This window comes from Conger conger, chromosome 10 (assembly GCF_963514075.1).
Source record: "Conger conger chromosome 10, fConCon1.1, whole genome shotgun sequence".
In the NCBI taxonomy this organism is placed as follows: domain Eukaryota; kingdom Metazoa; phylum Chordata; class Actinopteri; order Anguilliformes; family Congridae; genus Conger; species Conger conger.
The window spans coordinates 9,069,939-9,089,470 of NC_083769.1; the positions used below are offsets into that span (position 1 = coordinate 9,069,939).

At 43.4% G+C, this 19,532-nt stretch overlaps 1 long non-coding RNA gene across 1 annotated transcript in view; it reads left to right on the top strand.

The window, feature by feature from the left end:
* The first annotated feature begins 265 nt into the window (after window positions 1-265).
* LOC133138343 (uncharacterized) overlaps window positions 266-19,532 on the top strand; it is a 30,190-nt gene continuing 10,923 nt past the window's right edge. The window contains exons 1-2 of the long non-coding RNA XR_009709723.1: window positions 266-323; window positions 2,182-2,237. This is a non-coding gene — a long non-coding RNA (uncharacterized LOC133138343). The remainder of the gene's footprint in view (window positions 324-2,181; window positions 2,238-19,532) is intronic.

The following is a 19,532-nucleotide window of genomic DNA, read 5'->3' on the forward strand; positions in this document are numbered from 1 at the left end:
GGGAAAGAATTCATAAAATGTGTTTTAAAATGGGTTAAAAACAGTAAACTCATGGTATGTTTACAAAGGGTTAAAACACTAAAAAGTCTCTTTAATCCATTGTTTATTTCATTTTTCAGGGTTAAAAAGTTAAGATGTAACAGTATTATCAGTGATCGACAATGTGGTCTTGATCCGTTGGTCGGATTAATGTGGTTTTAACCGATTACTCTGGCCTCCACCTATATACTAGGGGATTCGCGGTATTTTCTTCGTTACAGTAAAACATTACCGAAGGAAACTCTGGTCTTATCACTCTCGTGATTATTTCTCCCCTTATTCAGGTGTGTTGATGATATTTCACTGTTAAATGTGTCATGATAATTATTCTAACGTGTTGAGAATGTTTTTAAGTGTTTATATACGAATTCTGATTAAGTAAAGGAAAGTTTGGCAAAGTATGGTAACGAGTGTCTAGCTTCGCTAGCTAATTTAGCTAGTTAGTTAACAAGGGCCTGAATGCAAACCTCGGAATGTAGGTAGAAATGCATGTGATGTTTCTGTCACTTTGAAGTAGAAACCACGGTCGCGCACAAGATTGTGTCCACGGGATACGGTTTAGTCGGTGAATGAAGTACAAATTTGAATCGGGAAACGGCAACGTTAATTTACTTCAAGCTAGTGGTTGCTTCTCGTGTGTGCGCGTTTTTTCCCTAATTTTGAGCGGTATCTTTCTAGTTCGCTAAACAAGATGCCCACTGAAATTAGCTAGGTTTATGTCGTTGTAATGTTAAATTGCCTACACATGCTGGCTAGGTTGACTTATTTCACAGACTGTTCAGTACATGGAAAACACAGGGTTTTAGGTAACGTTTCCGAATGTTTCCGTTTTTATGCCAGTCGAGCAAGCTCTGATTTTTTGGTAAAAGAACCAGGCAGTAACCCATCTAGCCAAGCAACGACTAGAGCGTGCTGCTATAACAACGGTAACGTTAAAGTGACCTTTTTTATGTGAGTAAAACTCCCGCTTCATTAGAAAAGTTTCTACCCGTGGCTGGACCGCGTGTATATGTTATTTTGTGAACGTGTATGTGCACGGTAGCAATGTAACGTTATTCGTAATCGAGTTTAACAGTGAAATGTGTTAAAATAACAGGCCATGTTGAAATACAACCATACGTTTGTTAGTTATATATTTTGTAAATGAATCTGTTTCATGTGAATACTATAATTGAGCGAATGTATTTTGAAATGTATTGTATGTGTGAATAGTTATGAAGATTCAGTATACAGGTAAATTGCAGTGGTAAAATTGACCTTTTTTTCTGTAAAAGGGATATCTGTGATGGTTTGAAGCCAAGTAACCTGATAAAAAGAAATATTATATTCTATTTTTATTAAATATAACCAAAGATGCTTTATAAAGAAACAAAGTTTATTTGAGATATATTTTTGTTGTGATTAAGAAAGAATATGTATTGTATGCTACCACATCTGAATTGAAATGTAAATGTTATTTTGTAATTGAATGTATATATGTTGTCTGTGATTACAGTAAAACATTACTGAAGGAAACACCACTCTTATCACTCTCGTGATTATTTCTCCCCTTATTCAGGGGCGTAACACTACACCTTAACACCCACTTACCCTGTCCTTGCAGAATGGAAACCAGGCAAAGAAGCCGTCAGTGCATACAAGGCAGTCTGCTGTCTGGCTGCAGACTAGCTGATCAGCAAGAAGGCAGAATCTTTTTTTTATTTTTTTTTAGCATTTATGCCTTTTACAAATACACTGATTACTGAACTCGAATGGTTTTAGCATTGTTATCCACTCCCCGAGGTCCACCATGTGTGCAAACGTGGTGTGGCTCTGCAGTGTGTAATTTCTATGGTACAGTAGATCTGACCTCCTCCACACTACATTAAACAATAAGAGGAACTATTCAGTGCAGTTATTCTAATTTGGAATGACTGATTACAGTTGTGATCCTGTTCCACATCACTACAAGGTCCAAATTTGGGAGAGCACAGACTAGCAAGCCAATTCTCCGAACACCAATCATCACTTCTTATCGCACTGCAGCCACTGGGTCAGAGGGTACTGCTGCCGCAACAGATCGCAGGCATCCAAAGCAACCAGAGGTGTCACTATTGAGCAACAAAGTGTAAAATACTCTTACACTTATTTTCTGCTTTGCAGAACGCTGCGCCAACATTTGATCTTGGCTGAGCCAGGACATCCAGACAGTGCGTACTGTAAGTGTTTTTGCTGGATATGCCATCCAAGAGTCAGCCATGTCCTTTAAATGCATATAAGCATGCAGACATGGTCAAGAGGTTCAGCTGTTGTTCAGACCAAATGTCAGAATGTGGAAGAAATGTGATTTACAGTCCGTGATTTTGACCCTGGAATGATTGTCGGTGCTAGACAGGGTGGTTTGGGTATCTCAGAATCTACTGGGAATTTCATGCACAACAGTCCCTAGTGATTGCAGAGAATGGTACCAAAAAGAAAAAACATCCAGGGAGCAGCAGTAATAACATCCAGGCAAAAACGCCTTGTTGCTGAGAGGTCAGAGAAGGACCAGACTGGCCAAAGCTGACAGGAAGATGACAATAACGCAACTAACCACACATTGGGCGGCCTGTGGCGTAGTGGTTAAGGTAAAATGACTGGGACACACAAAGTTGGTGGTTCTAATCCCGGTGTAGCCACAATAAGATCCACACAGTCGTTGGGCCCTTGAGCAAGGCCTTTAACAGTGCATTGCTCCAGGGGAGGATTGTCTCCTGCTTAGTCTAATCAACTGTATGTCGCTCTGGATAATGGCATTAATGTAATGTAATGAATGTGATTAGTTGATGGGAAATGTGTGTGTGTGTGATCATTGAAGCTGAAGCTATATTAGCATTACCTGCACACCGCTTATTGACAGTGCTGCACTATACATACAAATACACAATCAACTAATTCCCTGCTCAGTGTTCTGTACATGGACATTTGATTCTTCCTGTTGCGGTTATTAAGGTTGGCCCACTTCTCCATAAGGATTTCTGACGTCTCCAAATCTTTCAGGGGTTACATTCGTTCGGTAGTAGCCTTCTCAGGTTTAAAATAAACCATGCATGATTTAATGGATTGAGGTCTGGGGGTTATGCCGGCCAGTCAGAAGTATTGACTTTGCGTTCGTTTCTTTGGAGATATGGAAGTACAGCGGATCATTATCGCGCTGCCATGTCAATTTTGCAACCAATCTTCTTATCAGCGATCCAGGCTTTTATCCCGGTATACCATTGAACCCATCTTTTCCTTGATTTTGATGGGGACACTAAGGCCCGATCTATTTTCAGGGAGACTCATTTGCCTGTACACCTTAAAATAAAAAAATTACCATTTACAACAAAACTTCACAGATAAAAACAGAACGTTGAAACATCAGAGTCTTTAGCCTTATCTTTATTGAGAAGCACTCAGCCATAGATGGCATGACATCAACTAACTGTAAGCATATGATTCAAAGTGTCATTAGGATCAATGTTAAGATGCGACTCACTTATATTTTTCCTTGTGATCACTGGTCCATTTCGAATAACAGATTCTTAGACGTCTCTCAGTGTACTGAAGTTAGCAAGACTTTCTTTAAGATCACTAATTGTTTCCCCTGGGATTGAGTTTGCTTTCCAAATCGACTTTTCAAACATTTATTGCGGTGTTCTTGTTATGCTGTTCCTGCTATAGACTGTATATTTGCTACAGTGGATCCTTTGCAGTTCAGACCTCTCTCTACCGACACTAGCCATGCTAATGAACACAGATACCGCACTGCTCGGTCTTTTGTTTACCGAGATGTAATGCAAGATGCTAGCAAAGGTTTGTGAAGCTGTGACAATGTGAGACACTCCTGTTCGGCTGCAGGCAGCCAAAAACAGGCACAGGGATGTGCCTAACGTTTTCTGTCTATTGTAAAGCTGTAAAGTGTAAAAATGAATATTATTTTGCAGCTATGATAGCATATATGTTATGTGAGCAAAACATATATATATTTAAAAAAAGAGTTTTAACTGTTAAATATTATGTGTATTATTTACTTTATTGGGATTAGGAATAAATATGATGGCATCGAGGGCTATGCAGGAGAATATGTTTTTCTGAACAATTTGTCACTGCAATGAGCTGGCTGATTAATATGAACAACAGACTTTTTCATGTATCCCTTGGATACTCTCGCATCCATTGTTTCCCTACACATCACTCAAACAGAACAAAGGTCTGGCATTCAGTAAAGGTTAGCTGTACAGCTGTATGCTCAATTGCACAAGTCTGTTTTTCATAACATTACTCTCGACAATGCCCTGCTATTGTCAGTGTCATTTGTCTAAATGGGGTGGATCTCACCAAACTGTAAAGCAAGGCAACATGGTTGAGGTAAACTGAAAATGTCTACATGGAATATGAACCTTGTTTCCTCAGTGTTTCCCCCATTCTCTTCTCATCAGGCCCTGTACTGTGCATGGCTGACTTCTAAAGATGCCTAGTGCTTAGCCTAATTTTGTATTTAAGGGAAATATGAAATGAAAGTCAGCCCATGAGGCCATCTAAAAACCAAGTCAGCTGTATTATGAATGGGATTGTGTCCGTAGCCGAAGTTCCATTGAATAAGGTCACAAAATGATGACTTGCGTGAAAAAGAAAAAGGATGACATTGGACATTGGAGCATGGAACATGGCCTGTGGGTATTTACTGTCGAATTTGGAGCTTTGAGGGCACGCACTGTAGCAACTTCACAAGGACTTCCAGGAGGACTCAGCTGCAGTGTGCAAGCAGAGAGCCTCAGAAAATGAACAGTACTACTTAATGGGCTCCAACCCCTCAAAAATATAGCAGCAAGTGCAAGAGATGTCACCAGTGCAGCTGTAGTCGCAAAGAATTACGGACTGCAGTATCGTGGCTCGTCAGAGACTCCATTGAATGTCCATTCTACATCTGACAGCCCTAATTGGAACAGTGAGTGCATGGCAGAAGTCAAAGTCGAGCAACAATTTGGGTAACATTTTTCATGACATGATATCAGTATTTTAAACGCATAAGAGGTACAAGGTGAGTCATCTTATTTATTCAGACAGCGTAAATTTAAATTGTCCATGTAAAGGCCAGAGAGGTTCACTGCAATCAGTTAAAGTAAGACTTTTAAATGGTCTACAGCCTTGTCATCTAAGCTTGTTATAAGTTATAGAATTGCCTCCACGTTTTCAATATGTACACAACTGTTTGATAAGTTAACTGTGTCACATACTGTATCTGAAGATTTGCTACCATAACAATTCCAAAACTACCATCACCCTATAACTTTTAGAACTGGTGACCTTAGCACTCACTCAGGAAGATGTTTATAACGATGTTGATATTGTAATTTAAAAAATACTTTAATCGATAAAGAACACAAGGACATTTCTCCAAATTGCTTACAGTGCTGAGTGTTGAAAATACACAACATTTCATGAAAAATGCACTTGGATAAACATGGGGTTTATGTCAGACTGATCGCTCAAAAAAAGCACAAAGACATAAATTGCTCCATATTGCAACCCAGTGGGAGTCATGGATTGTCTCCACAGGTAATGAAAACATGCCCTTCATCATATGATTGACAACTGAAGTGACCTCTCTCTAGAACAATCAGGTATAGAGATCCTGCCTCATTCTCCTCAGCTACACATCCCATAATGCAGTGTCAGAGGCTCCTACAGATCAGCTTTCCCACAGGATATCTGATTGGATTCCCTGCGATTCTGGAACGTCAACAATCTCGCCTTTGCCCGTCTGAGATGGAACTCTTATAGCGCCGCGGACTCAAATTTATTTGTTGGTTGTTGATATTCTCCCGTTCTCTGAAGATTAAGCAATATCCCTGACTCAATTCTGGTTATTGGCTCACTGAAAGCCCTGCAGCTGCTATCGAATGAAACGGAGATGTGCAATATTTGTGTTGAGCGCTTGCAGCGGTGCCTGATATTCTGCTGTTGCATGTCTGTGCGCAGGTGCCGTACATGTTTAATGAAGTCAGTATTAGGGGCTCACTGGTTGGGTGCCGGCATGCGGGCCAATATAATCGCAATGAAAAGGCACGCAAAGATGCATCATCGCCCAAGTGCTGAGGCCGTTTTCATTCACTGCAGTTGCTGTAAGCCCAAATTATATAGCGATAAGAAAGACTACAGGTGTACCGAGGTGGTCAGGCTCCGACTGCAAAATTGCGGAAACATTTTTTGTTGCTGTGGGAGGAGTGGGGGAGGATGGTGGTTGGGAAGCAGGAGAGTAAGGAACATGATAAACAGCTAAATAAACAGCCGCCCCATGTGGGATGTAGCTCTGCTGCTCGTATGTGCAGTTCAGCATGAGGAGAAAAGAGGGAAATGCCCTTTTTTTATTGCAAAAATAGAGCCAGCCGTATAAGCTGTGATAAATGGGGCAGAAAGAGAGAGAGGGGGGCAGAGAGAGAGAGAGTGAGAGAGGCATGGAGAGGTGGGGAGAGGCAGAGAGAAATGCTTATTCAGTAACCATAGCAACCAGCGTTCAAACAATACCTTCAGAACCGACAGTGATTACTTAGCTGATCATTACCTGCAGGCCTGCAAACGTTCCAGAATGTTCTGTGCACAGACCCCTCTGTCTGGGAGGCGCGGCGTTCGGCTAAACGGCTCTGCTGCGCTGCCACGCCCCTGCCGCTCTCACGGCAGAAGTGTTTAAGATCAAGCTGTGCCCTACGCACGCGCCTGCGTGCGCCGTCTGCCGATTATGCCCTCACCGAAGGTGTTCCCACGGAACGGCATGAAAAATGTACAAACAATGGCTAAAGTGCTGTCAATCCCCACCAATCCCTCTAAGACCTCATAACCGTGGGGCTGTGTGAAGGCTACGAGCCTTCTATAATTCCCCAGGCTTTGTCAGGACATTATGGGAAATGCCAGGCTTCTGATACGTACAGCAAGGTACAGATGCCGTCATGTTACACTTTATTTTCTTTACATATATGTAAAATTGTTGTTATTATTATCGATAATCATTATTAGTCTTGTCACATTTCACAAGAACCATATGCTAAACAATACCACATTGAAAAACAATAATAAGAATAATAATGTCTCTCCCTCAGTGATGTTGATTAGTATAATGGTTACATATTATTCTTGTTTTAAATTATAACATACTGTACAGTGCTTCTGTTTCTGTGTCTTCTGTGTTTGTATTGTTTCATGTTTTCCCTTTTCCCCGATTACCTGTCCACGCCCGTGCACCTGATATGTCTTTCCTCTGTTGTAATCATCTCACCTGTTTGTTGTTGTCTCGTCATTAGTGTTGCATATAAGCCTACCTGTTTCTCTGTTCTGAGCCAGAACATCTTGTGCCCAGGATTCATAGTTGTGTCCTGTACTTTCCAGCGTTATTTCTGCCTGCTCCTTACCTGTTTCCCGAGTTCCTATCTCCAGTCCAGTGTTGTCCCGCCCTGCTCCTGTCCTCATACCTGCCTTACCCATGTCCATTCAAGCCCTACTCCAGTCCTCCACCCTCCTGTTCTCCAGCCCCGCTGATTGATCTCCTGGTTCCGACTTCTACCTGTTCCTGGACTTGGCCCTGCCTTCTCCGCATTGCTCTGGTTGCTTGGACTTTTACTCTCTGCCTCTACATTGCTGCCTATCATGCATTTCTCTGCTTGCTGGGCTTCAATTAAAGCCTGTTATTTGCTACATTTGCTACTTGGTGTCTGTGTGTGGTTATGATTGGTTCCTGCAACAGAAGGATCTGACCACTACTGAACCAGCAGACCCATGAAAGGCTTCCGAGGCCCTCTGGTATCAGAGCAGTCGGCTGGGATAGCACGACACAGAGCTGCAGTTGCTCCAACCATCTGTACACACCCTCTCGGGAACGGATGACATCGTGGCACTGCTGGTCCGAGACTCCGCAACTGCCGCCCATGTTGTCGGCACCGCCGTGCTCCAGGTCCAGGCCGCGGCTGTGTCCCGAGGGGTTCCAGAACCCCGTCTGCCCCCGCCTGACCGGTACTCTGGAGAGCCTGGTTCCTGCTGCGCCTCCCTCGCTCAGTGTTCCCTGGTTCTCGAGCTTCAGCCCTCTTCAATCCTCTTTGAGGTCCAAGATTGCCTCCGTTATCACCCTGCTCTCTGCGGAGGCTCGTGCCTGGGGAACGACGTGCTGGGAGTCAGGGGACCCCGCCACTGCCACCTTTCTGTCCTTCTCCAGCGAGATGACACCCCGAAGGGTCGCCTCTACGTTCCGGAAGCCAGCTCCCAAGTGTGCTGAGCTCATGCCTCCCAGCAGACATGCCACCCTGGACCCACCTGCGCCCTGCCATCCCTCCATTCCTGTTGGGCAACCGTGAGGAGGGACACCGCTGAATTTGTCGTGACATGCAACACGTGCACCCGCTCCAAAATGCGCAACCAACGCCCCAGTGGCCTACTCCAATCCCTGAGGTGTGCCTCATCATCCCTGGTCCCACATCATGATGGACTTTGTGATGGGATTACCTACTTCAGGGGAACACAGTGGTCCTCTTTTCCAAGGCAGTACATTTTGTGCCGTTGCCCAAACACCCTTCCGCCAAGGAGACAGCGGAACTACTGGTCCTGCACATGTTCCGCCTCCATGGTCTCCCCCAGGAGGTCGTTTCTGACACGGGGCCCCAGTTCAGCAGCAGATTCTCAGGCCTTCTGCAATTTGATCAGAGTCACACCTAACCTGTCCTCCAGGTTTCACCCAGAGACCAATGGGCAGACCCAGTGGCGGAACCAGAAGCATGGGAAGGGGTTGCACTGCGTATAACTGCCTGCCATGGATCGAATATGCTTACAACTCCCTGTCTCCTCCACAGGGGGATCTACCAATTCCAGTTTGGGGTACCAGCCCCTTCTATTTCAGGAATAAGAGAAGGAGATGGAGACTCCCTCTGCCCAGCCTCTAGTGTCCAGAGCCCGGAGAACTTGGAGAAGGGCGCACGTCACCCTATTATGCCACATCTCCAGGATGAAGAGCCATCATTGACGCCGAAAGGTCTGGCTCTCATCCCAGGACACCCCTCTCCCAGACCCTTTGTCGGAGGCTCACCCTCCGTTTCATCGGCCCCACTGTTGTCCATTTTAAACAGCGTTGTGACAGATTGAAATTTGACTGTCTCGATTTCCCATTCATTTCTGAAGTAGATATGTGGTGAAAGAACACAAAGCCAACATGAGTTGCCGAGTGAGAGGGGGAAATCTATTTTTTATTCAGCAAACAATTAGACACAACTCGAAGGCATATTCTTAGTTACAGTGGCAACTCTCACACAGGCTGTGAGCTATTCAGAGCTGAATGTGTGCTCAACTTTGTCTGAAGTCTATTTTTAGCTCTGCTGCTGCAGACTGACTCCTCACAACATAATAACGCAGACTTTTTAGGCTCGCCAAGTATTCAGCTGCATTCCTTCCATCTTCTCTGCTTCTTAACTGAAGGAGTATGCACTACTCTTATACAAATCAGCCAGTCACAAGAATCCATTAGATTTCTCTTGGTGCTCAACCTCCCATATTTAATTGCAAAGTCTGTCTTTAAGATGATGGTGGAGTGGCGGATGGTGGTATGACGATTCTTAATTGGAAGACTAGATTTGCCAAGCAGAAAAGTCTTCTAAAAACCGTCAAAGGAGATAAGCTTATGAAAACAAATCAAGCTGCACTCAGTACACATGACAACCAAAATAAATAAGCAGAAACTCTCTAGGCACTTCAAGAAACAGGGTGATTTTTTTCCCTCAACTTCAAAGGCGATGGAAAATGGGAACACAAAACACATACTCATCATCTCACAAGTTGCCACAGATGTTTCTGAAAGGTAGTAGTCCTGCCATTGCCTGAGTCATTCTCATTTAGACTTGACTTGTGTTTTTTCGAATGACGTCATGCCAAAGCTTAAATATGTACCGTTGAGATTACGAAAACAAGAGCTGTGGTAATAATTAATAATCAGTGAAGCAAGGCAGGTGATGCTGAATCATGTGGAGATTAATCAATCTGAAAGGGCTGAACAGAAATATACAGTCAGCAAGAACTTTATTAGGCATTTATTAGACTTATTTTTTAGATTTATTGATCTTCTGCTGCTGTAGTCTATCCACTTAGAGGTTTAAAGCATTGTGTGTTCGTTCAGAGATGCTCTTCTGCATACCACTGTAATGCATAGTTATTTGTGTTACTGTCACCGTCCTGTCATCTTTGACGAGTCTGACATCCTCTGACCTCTCTCATTAACAATGCATTTTTGCCCGCAGAACTGCTGCTCACTGGATGTTTTTTGGATTTTTTGCTTTTTAACTCTAGTGACTGTTGTGCATGAAAATCCCAGTAGATCAGCAGTTTGTGAGATACTCAAACCACCCTGTCTGGCACCAACAATCATTCCAGGTCAAAGACACTTAGATCCCATTTCTTCCCCAAAAGTGTGAAACTGTCTGTTATCCAAAAAAGTTCTTCATGTTTTGTCAAAGGTTTTAAAGGAGCCTATAAGAGAGAATCAAATTTTCTCAAGTTTGATACAGTATAAAACTTCCTTAATCCATCTTTCAAACACAAGGGGTGAGACTTGGGGTAGGACATTTAAGTCAGAGCTAGCAGACCAGTCTGGTGCGTGAGCACGGGGAGTTGAGGCACTGGTCATATTTGTACGGCTATAATCAGTACACGTTATCTGTAATCAATACACGTCATCGTGCCTCTTCCTGGGTAGAGGCTGCAGGTCGTAACTGTTTAGAACCACCGATAAAGATATACGCTTGTTATTTAGTTGTGGGAATAAGGCAGTTTGGCCTTGTTTCATAGGAATGCTGCCATAGTGTCTGTGCACCTGATAAACGGTTTCCCCTCAACCTGGGCTCACACACTCTTAAGAGGCACGTCAATCAGTGCTGCATACAGCACACACACCAGGGAGGGTCTGAAAGACTAGCGAGTTATGTGGTTTTCAATTCTTTATTTAGATGAATGTCCCGTACTAGTCTCTTGTTAGTGTAGTGTTTGTACCACTGTTAGTATTACAGTAGTGCAACTTTCATGAGGAATAAATAAGAAATTAGTTCCAGATCAGCTTTGGTTTTTATACGTGTGTAAAGTGTAATTCCTTCCATTTTCATAAAAACTTGGTTTGACATGTACACGATCCATCTCAGCATACAGTAATGTGACCGTGTGGTTGGGAAGCTGTTGCTAACAAGAGACTACCACGTGACCACATACGTTATTATTTAAGACCTGTATTTGGCAGGGGTGATATAATTCCTTTGGTGGTTTAAAAATGTCTATTCATTTTGTTTTAACTGCTAGATGAAGGCTATGTGCAGTTTGGTTCAAACAATGGCTGGCAGCATAGAGCGTAGCGCTCGCACAAACCGGCTTTGCGAATTGACCAGCGTAAAGCCCAATCAGGTGATGCCGACCATTCTTCCATGCTATAACCCATGGGATCTAGACTCAACCTTGCATCATGGCAGTGTATGAAGCACCTCATGTATCAAGTTAGTTATGAACTCTATATGAACTCTGCAGAGGCAAGAATTCAGCTGCTAGAGGTCAGAGGGCAGAGGACATCGTGACATCACAATGGTGTCAGGCGGGGGCACTCAGGAGAGTGGACCCAAGTGCAGGAACACAAGGAGTTCAGGAGTGAGGTCAAATCCAATAATCTTCAAAGCATGGTCCAAAACAAAAAACTAATCCACAAAGGCAAAAACCTGGGAAAACAGGGGGGAACAGAATAGTCAGAAATCTAAAGATATTAACACAAACATGAGGGGCTGGTGGCGAACTGGGGTTAGTTCAAACAAAGCCAGGAACAATAGGAGCAGGGAACATACACGTATACACCACAACACACATGCAGGCAATAACCTAAATTAACTAAACCTGTGCAGAATAAGGGAACTAATAATCTAATTATGACAAAGAGTTAACAATGAACTCTAATGAGACAGGGAGACATGAGGGACAAAGACCCAGATGAACCCTTACAAAGGCTCAATGAAGCAGACATCTTAATTTGCATAGCAAATGCGGATTGACTGTAGAAATGCCAGTTGGATTTTAGAGTTAGGGTGGTTGGAAAACGGTTCTCAAACAAATGCTCATCATTCAAAAAGTAATACCCAAAAGCTAGGGTGTCACTAGGTGGTGGCTAACGTGTGTTGCGCGCGCATGCAAAGTGGATGGGGGGGTGGTTCCACTATGGTCATTATTCCACGAGAGCAGAGTAGATTATCCCGTACATATATGTGGGAGAAAATGGGGGGAAAGGTTAACTCTTCATTCAGATCATTCAGTAGGGCGATAGACTATGCAGGTTTTTGTGTGTAAGGGAAGTGCTTTATACCTATGCTTGTACTGGGAAAATGACGTATCAAGTCTGGAATAATAGCGTCTTAACATACATGTACTGTTCTGATCCCCTACTTCCGCTATCCCTGGAAATGCCATTATTTTTCTTCCTTCTTGTCATTATAAATCGCATGAGTTTGCTTTCAACTCAGCTCAAAAATAATTACGTAGACCGTACCCCCTCGAAAATGTATTTCACATAGATATTGATAACGCGAGGCGACATAAGCTCGGTGTTCCTGCTTGCGCTGGTCTGCATCTCTGAGGCTTTTCCTGTTTATGTGGTGCCGTTCTCTCTAAGCCTCGTTTTGTTTTGGATAATAGGAAGCGCCGGGCGATGTCTTTCAAAGCGGCGCCCTCCTAATGAGGCGGGTCGTCGGTAATCCCACGTCCCTTCCCAGCAGGCACTGCTCCCTGTCCCATCTCTGGGATTGATATAGCCGTGGGATTCTCCGTCCCGGTGAATCGCTGAGCCTCTGCATAACCGAACGAGGGACGTTGCGTTGTCACGGTGACCTTGGTTATTGGGGAGGAGGTGTAATGCCGACCGTTCTATCCTGCGGAGATTACAGAGCGGACCGCCCTGCGCTTCGGGAATTACCCTAGATGGGTTTCGGGCGGATGTTCACCTTCGATTTGCATCAAAGGCCTCGTCAAAGTCCTTCTGAAACAGCTTACAGACAGCATTCTGTACAGAGACGGTACTCAACCTGGTCCCGGGGAGCTGCAGGGCGGCCAGGTTTTTGTTGTAACTCAGCACTTAATTGGTCAATTAAAGCAGCTGATTGCACAGTCAGCGCATCTGGTATCTCGGGTCTGAATCGGTTTTCTGATTTTGAGGTGAAAACAGAATCCAGCAGGCTCTGCAGCTCTCCAGGGTACCTGCTACTGTATGTAGCATGGGGCTTTTTCACTTCCTGTGTAACACGATCAGTGACAGTTACTGTATTGTGACCAACTGAATTATACATACAGCATGCATTTACACATGTATATGTAGCTACAGTCGATTTGTAGTGTACACGTATGACTAATATTTGCGTCACTTCACACGTGTATTGCCTGGCAACAAAATTGTGAGTCAAACTCAATATTGCAAATGATGGTAGCAGTATTTTTAAATAATTATTTGTATAGCAACATTTACTTAACACACAGTTGAGTACAATTTAGGTTTACCAAATGCCTAAAAAAGAATGTTATTTGCATTAAGTCATCTCTCACTTCAAATTAATGAATGAGTTTCATCTCAAAATGCTTTAAAAAAAGAATAATAATACTGTTTTGACAGAACTCTATAGCAAAATACTACAAAATCTACACATGCAATAAAATATATGACAACCGACTTACTTTCCAAACACCTTTATGCATCAGGATCCTATTATAAGGGAAATCTAAAAGGGGTTTTTAAGCTATATTTTTTATCTCAGGATAAAAAATCCATCTCACCAAGTGCCTTGATAAAGATTCCTTTGCAAACCTTCCTGGGATGATTTTCTGTCAATCGTGAATTTGTTTCCATTCTTCCTTGCTGCTTCATCTTTGACAGGAATCTGGCGTTGTTTGGGTGAATTCATCTCAAGCAGACTGAAAACTGATCCTGAAGCATGTCTTGGGTTTTTCTATCAAATCAGCGTCAGTCAGTCAGCCAGTAGGTCAGTCAGCCAGTCAGTCGGTTATTCAGTCAGTCAGTTAGTCTGTAGGTCAGTCAGTCAGTCAGCCAGCCAGTCAGTCAGTGAGTCAGCAGGTCAGTCAGCCAGACAGCCAGCCAGCCAGCCAGTCAGTCAGCCAGTCAGCCAGTCAGTCACTCAGCCAGCCAGTCAGTCAGTAGGGCTGTCAGTCAGTCAATCAGTCAGTAGGTAATTCACTCAGTCAGTCTGTCAACCATCTTGCATCCCCCCCAAATCAGTTTTTCTCATTCACGGTGCTCTACCGACCTTCCTTGCTTTCTTAGGAGCTGTGACAACACCGCCGTATTATCCAAACTGTCAAAATGATTACTTATTTGCTAGATCACTGTGTGGATATATTGCAATAAAAGCGGAAGTGACGTTTATTGTAGTTTATCACGGTTTGTATTCATGTATCTCTGACTGTGGAATAATGTTGTTATAGATGTTAAATATTCTGAGCCTGATAGCTCCATCAGTCATAGATGTTTTAACACTTGGTCAAAATAATTTGGCATTGACAGCGATTTGCGATGAAACTCTAATTTCAAATTTTACCTGAGAGTACTTTCCTTAGAGGCATATGCCTACAAATCACACTGGCAACACAGGGCGTATGGAAAGGTTTTTAAATAAACGGTGTGGGAAGATTCAGGCCTGCTCAACTGACAAAGCTTTTAGCTAAGCCTCTCTCTCCCTGTCCGCAGCCAGCCCCGGGTGTTCTTTCTGCTCCAGAAACACGACCATCTCTTAACTGGCTCCATCAGACTCCTTTATACCTCCTTCCACTACCAACCCAAAACGCCCAAGACTCTCAGCTCATTTCTTACAGTGAAGAGCCTGCCTCTTATCTGACATCCAGAAAAGGATTTTCCTTTTTCCTGGCGGTGGCCATGTTTCCCGTAGAATGTATGTTATCAGTAGCAATTAGTTTTGTCAACCTAGCCGATGGGGTGTGCCCAGGAATTCGGGAAACCTAATTACCGGCACAGAGGGGGAAACAAGCCTACAACTGTCCCGGGAGGCGCGGAGGCAGCCGGAGATTGATTCCGGTCGATCCGGAAGAAAGCTGAGGTGCAGGGGTGCAGTGCGGTGCGATGGGGTACGGAGTGCAGAGGATTAATTTACATCTGCAGATTAATGCGCCGGAAAGAGCGCTCGCCGACTATCAAAGCGGCAATATTAGTTCAGCCAACGCAGAATTAGACAAAAACACCTGTAGGGGAAATGGAAATCTAAATAGCTTTTTAAAGAAGATTTAAAAAGCAGAAAAAAGGGATTTCTGCAGGGCATGAGGAGGAATAGAAATTGGAAAATCTTTCAGGACCTGCTCTGCGACAAATTATTAAAGATTCCCCCACCCTCTAATTTGGATAGAAACTAATTTTGTTAACAAACAAAAGTTTGTTAGTTTTCTTTTAACACATGAAAGGATATTGTACATTGTTTACACTGGGCTCCAGAATTATTGGCAATTATGTGCAAAAAACTAAAAAAATTATAGTTATTATAGGTTTTCTTGTCCAGCATGTGTAGTGTATTTTATTACAGAGTCAATGGAATCAATCAAGTCTTCCATTTTTCAAGAAAGATATATATTTCCCCCAAAAACAACACAATTATTGGCACCCTTGGTTTAATACTTAGTATTTCATTTAATTATTTAACACCCCTGGCAAAGATGACAGCAGTGAGTCTTTTACTATAGTTTGTGATAAGGTTAGAGAACACATCTCCAGGACTCTACTTATGGCCCAGATGCAGCTTCCCAGTAGAGGCAACCAGATTTTCGGCCAAACTTTTCAGGTAACTTGCCGAATGCATTAAACCCCTTTAATCACCCCCCTTTTCTTAACCCAAGCTGGAAAATGTCATCTGTTCTGAAAGGCAGCCCTAAGGATTATCACTAAAAGGTTATTTGTAATACTGTGATTGTCTTTATGTTAACACACATTGTCAATTAAGAATCAATAAAAAAAATTACCCTTACATTTTCCAAGAGTCAAATGTACTCTAAATTTTTTTTTTTAAGTTACAGAAGCGTGTTATTTTCCCAAAAAATAAATAAATAAAAGCTATAGCTTGCTTATAACGTCAAACATAAGCTGTCCACCAGAAAGAACACAGTTGACAGATTACAGAAGTCACTGATAACCCCACTATCCTGTGGCGAAACTTTAACATGTATAAAAAAAAGTCTGATCTTAGATGAACGCCCGATTCCAAAATTGTACCTGGAGTTCGTCACACTCGCTCACACACAAAATAGTTTAGCGAGCGCAGCTTGGAGGCTTAATGAAAGCCATGCAGCGGTGGGTAACGAAGGGAGAGGGTAATTCACTTGTTGACAGGTAAAATGGCTCTGGGGTCAGGTATATCAGCAGGGGCTCTATGAAATGACAAAACGCCATCTTGCACAGCCCCAAGCACACACACAGGGTGGCCAACTTACAGTACCCGCAGAGAATGAAGTGGAAGAGGCCATTCAGCAGGCAATTCTGACGGCGGCAGCGGAAGGTTGTGTGTATTAGTCGAGTTTTCAGAATGCAGACTATCTGTCATCATTTCTACAGCAATAACCCATTGCTTCATTGTTAAAAGTACTGAAGCTATTTTGAGGCAAACGGGTAGTTGTAAACAATGGCGGACATTGTGTTTTTCCACATCCGATGTGAGGAACGGTGAAATTTGTTTCTCAATCTTGCTGTGAAGAAACGTATTGGAAAACGTATAAAAGATGTATTTGAGTCTGTGGCAGGATCAGGTAAGGGGATGTAAGGGTTCTGGGCATATCATCCAGCTAACAAGACTATTTTAATTTATTTAAACTATAATATGAAATGTATACACTCAGTGAGCACTTTATTTGACTAATCTTTCAGACTTATTAAGTGTAGCCTATCCACGTAGAGGTTTGATGTGTTGTGTGTTCAGAGATGCTCTTTTGCATACCACTGTTGTAATGTGTAGTTATTTGCATGGCTGTCACCTTCCTGTCAGCTTTGATCAGTCTGGCCATTCTCCTCAGACCTATCTCATTAACAATGGTTTTCTGCCTGCAGAACAGCTGCTCACTGGATGTTTTTTATTTTTTAATTTAGAATTTTTTGCACCATTCTCTGCAAACTCCAGGGACTGTTCTGTAAAAATCAACCAACAATCATTCCATGGTCAAAGTCACTTTTTTTCAAAGTCATCAAATTTTTGATAATTGATGGTAATGTGAACATTAACTGAAGCTCCTGATCCGTATATACATGGCTTTCTGCATTGCACTGCTGCCACACAATTGGCTGATTAGATAATCACACGAAGTAGGTGTACAGGTGTTTCTAATAAAGTGATCAGTGAGTTGATATTGTCCATATAATTATTGGTACCATTGATGGTGGGGATTAACCTTTCTAGTCCCAAGAGTGCCATATGACATTGTGAAATCCCAAGAGGATTTTATGGTACTCTCAACCCTGTATCTTTTCAGCCAATCAAAATGACTGCTACACTATTGTTTTGAGGCCCTATTAATCTCAAAACAGCCAAAACCAAACCCCCTTGAGATTTGGGTAGAGGCACTTAATATTGGGCTTGGGAATGAAGGGGATAGGTTCATGTGTACGATGCATATTCAGTCCACTTGAATGACACCTCAGGAATGCTTGCGGTGATATTGAACCTGCTTGCTCTAAAGCTACTGACAGAATCACCACCTGTTTATGGCGGGGGGCTCATCAGCGGTGGTCAGGATCGATCTGTCCTCACTCTCTGACAAACACTGATGCCGCCTCCTCATTTGCACCTACTGCATTTGCATTCTTACCTCGAGGCATGCGATTGACACAGCAGGAGAATAGCAATCTGCAGTTAGCACCCCTGCTGAAAAAAAAAAAAGTCAAGCTAGATTTTGAAACAGCTGGTAGCTGGTTCACCAGTTCTGACCAGCCTGCACCTCAACATGGTTTAGCTGGTTGACCAGTTCAGACCAGCTCACAGCTTGACATTACAGTACATTACATTATTGGCATTTGGCAGACGCTCTTATCCAGAGCGACGTACAGTTAATTAGACTAAGCAGGAGACAATCCTCACCTGGAGCAATGCAGGGTTAAGGGCCTTGCTCAAGGGCCCAACGGCTCTGCGGATCTTATTGTGGCTACACCGGTATTAGAACCACCGACCTTGCGTGTCCCAGTCATTTACCTTAACCACTACGCTACTGGCTGCCCCACATGGTTTGTCCGGCTCAAGCTATGTTTTCACCAGCTACTAGAGCTCAGAGAAACTACCAGCACAAGCTAGTTGACCAGCTCATAACCAGCTAGACTAGCTTAATGAGCATCTTAGCCATGCTGGTTGACCATCTCATACCCAGCCAGACCAGCTTACGACCGGCTTGACCAGTTCACTTTTGAAGATGGCATAGCTGGATTTCACAGCAGGGACTGGCTTTATCAAGTGCAGCCTTGTTTGTGATGGAGAATAAAAAGAGGCAGAGAAAGCCTCGGGAGTTTTCCACCATGACTGCTACAGCGACAATCACTGGGTGCCTTCAGGAATTTGTGTCGCAAACTGGAGGGGGGAAGAGATCGCAGAACGGTTCCCAGTTGTTTACCCAGTTTCGTGTGTCTCACCCCAAACATCTCAACAACAAGCCAGGCTGTACTACATGATCTCTGAGCCTGCAACTCAACTTGTGGCAAACTCACACTTCCTTACAATACTAAGCAGGGGGAAATCAACTCTGCCTCTGAAAGAACACATCAGGTCCCTACTGGTCTCGGAGAAAGCATCACTGTTGCTTTAACCCTGAGAATATTGGTACACAGGAGACAATATTTATGAATATTTTTGAAAATGACATCATCATAACACAACAATACCTTGTGGTAAAATCTTTCAAGGCCTGAATTAAGAAGGACTATTCATTTACATTTGTTGAAAGGAAAGTCTGGAAAAAAATCTGAATACTATGCCTCGCTTTCTAAGAATTTGACACTGTGTAAACCAGTTTTAAAGTGAGCCAGGGCAGAGCAATGCCATTTCATCTACAGCTAGTGTGTAAGTGTGTGGGGCGAAGGCTGAGTGATTTGACCCGTCGGGACTAGAATGCACTCATTTAAAAATCCCAGATGGCACACAGCTGCGGGAACTTTGTGCGAGGAACTGGCGCTGAATTGCGACAGGATGATATCCGGCCTTGTATTTAACGCGCGCTAGAAAAGAACATCTGCTAAGTGGAGGGGAGAGAAAGAACAGGAACATACAGAGCCAACGACTGCAAGGGCACTCGCCCTGCGTTCTGGAAATCTCAACTCGAGCGGCGTGTGTATTTTTGCGGGGCGAATTCGGTGTGAAAACGCCGCGTGAGGATCGATCGATCGATCTCTGGGCGCTCGACTCACAACCAGACGGCTCCAGGTTCAGCTCCCTGGAGGAGCTCGGCCGCCGTGCCCTTGAGCG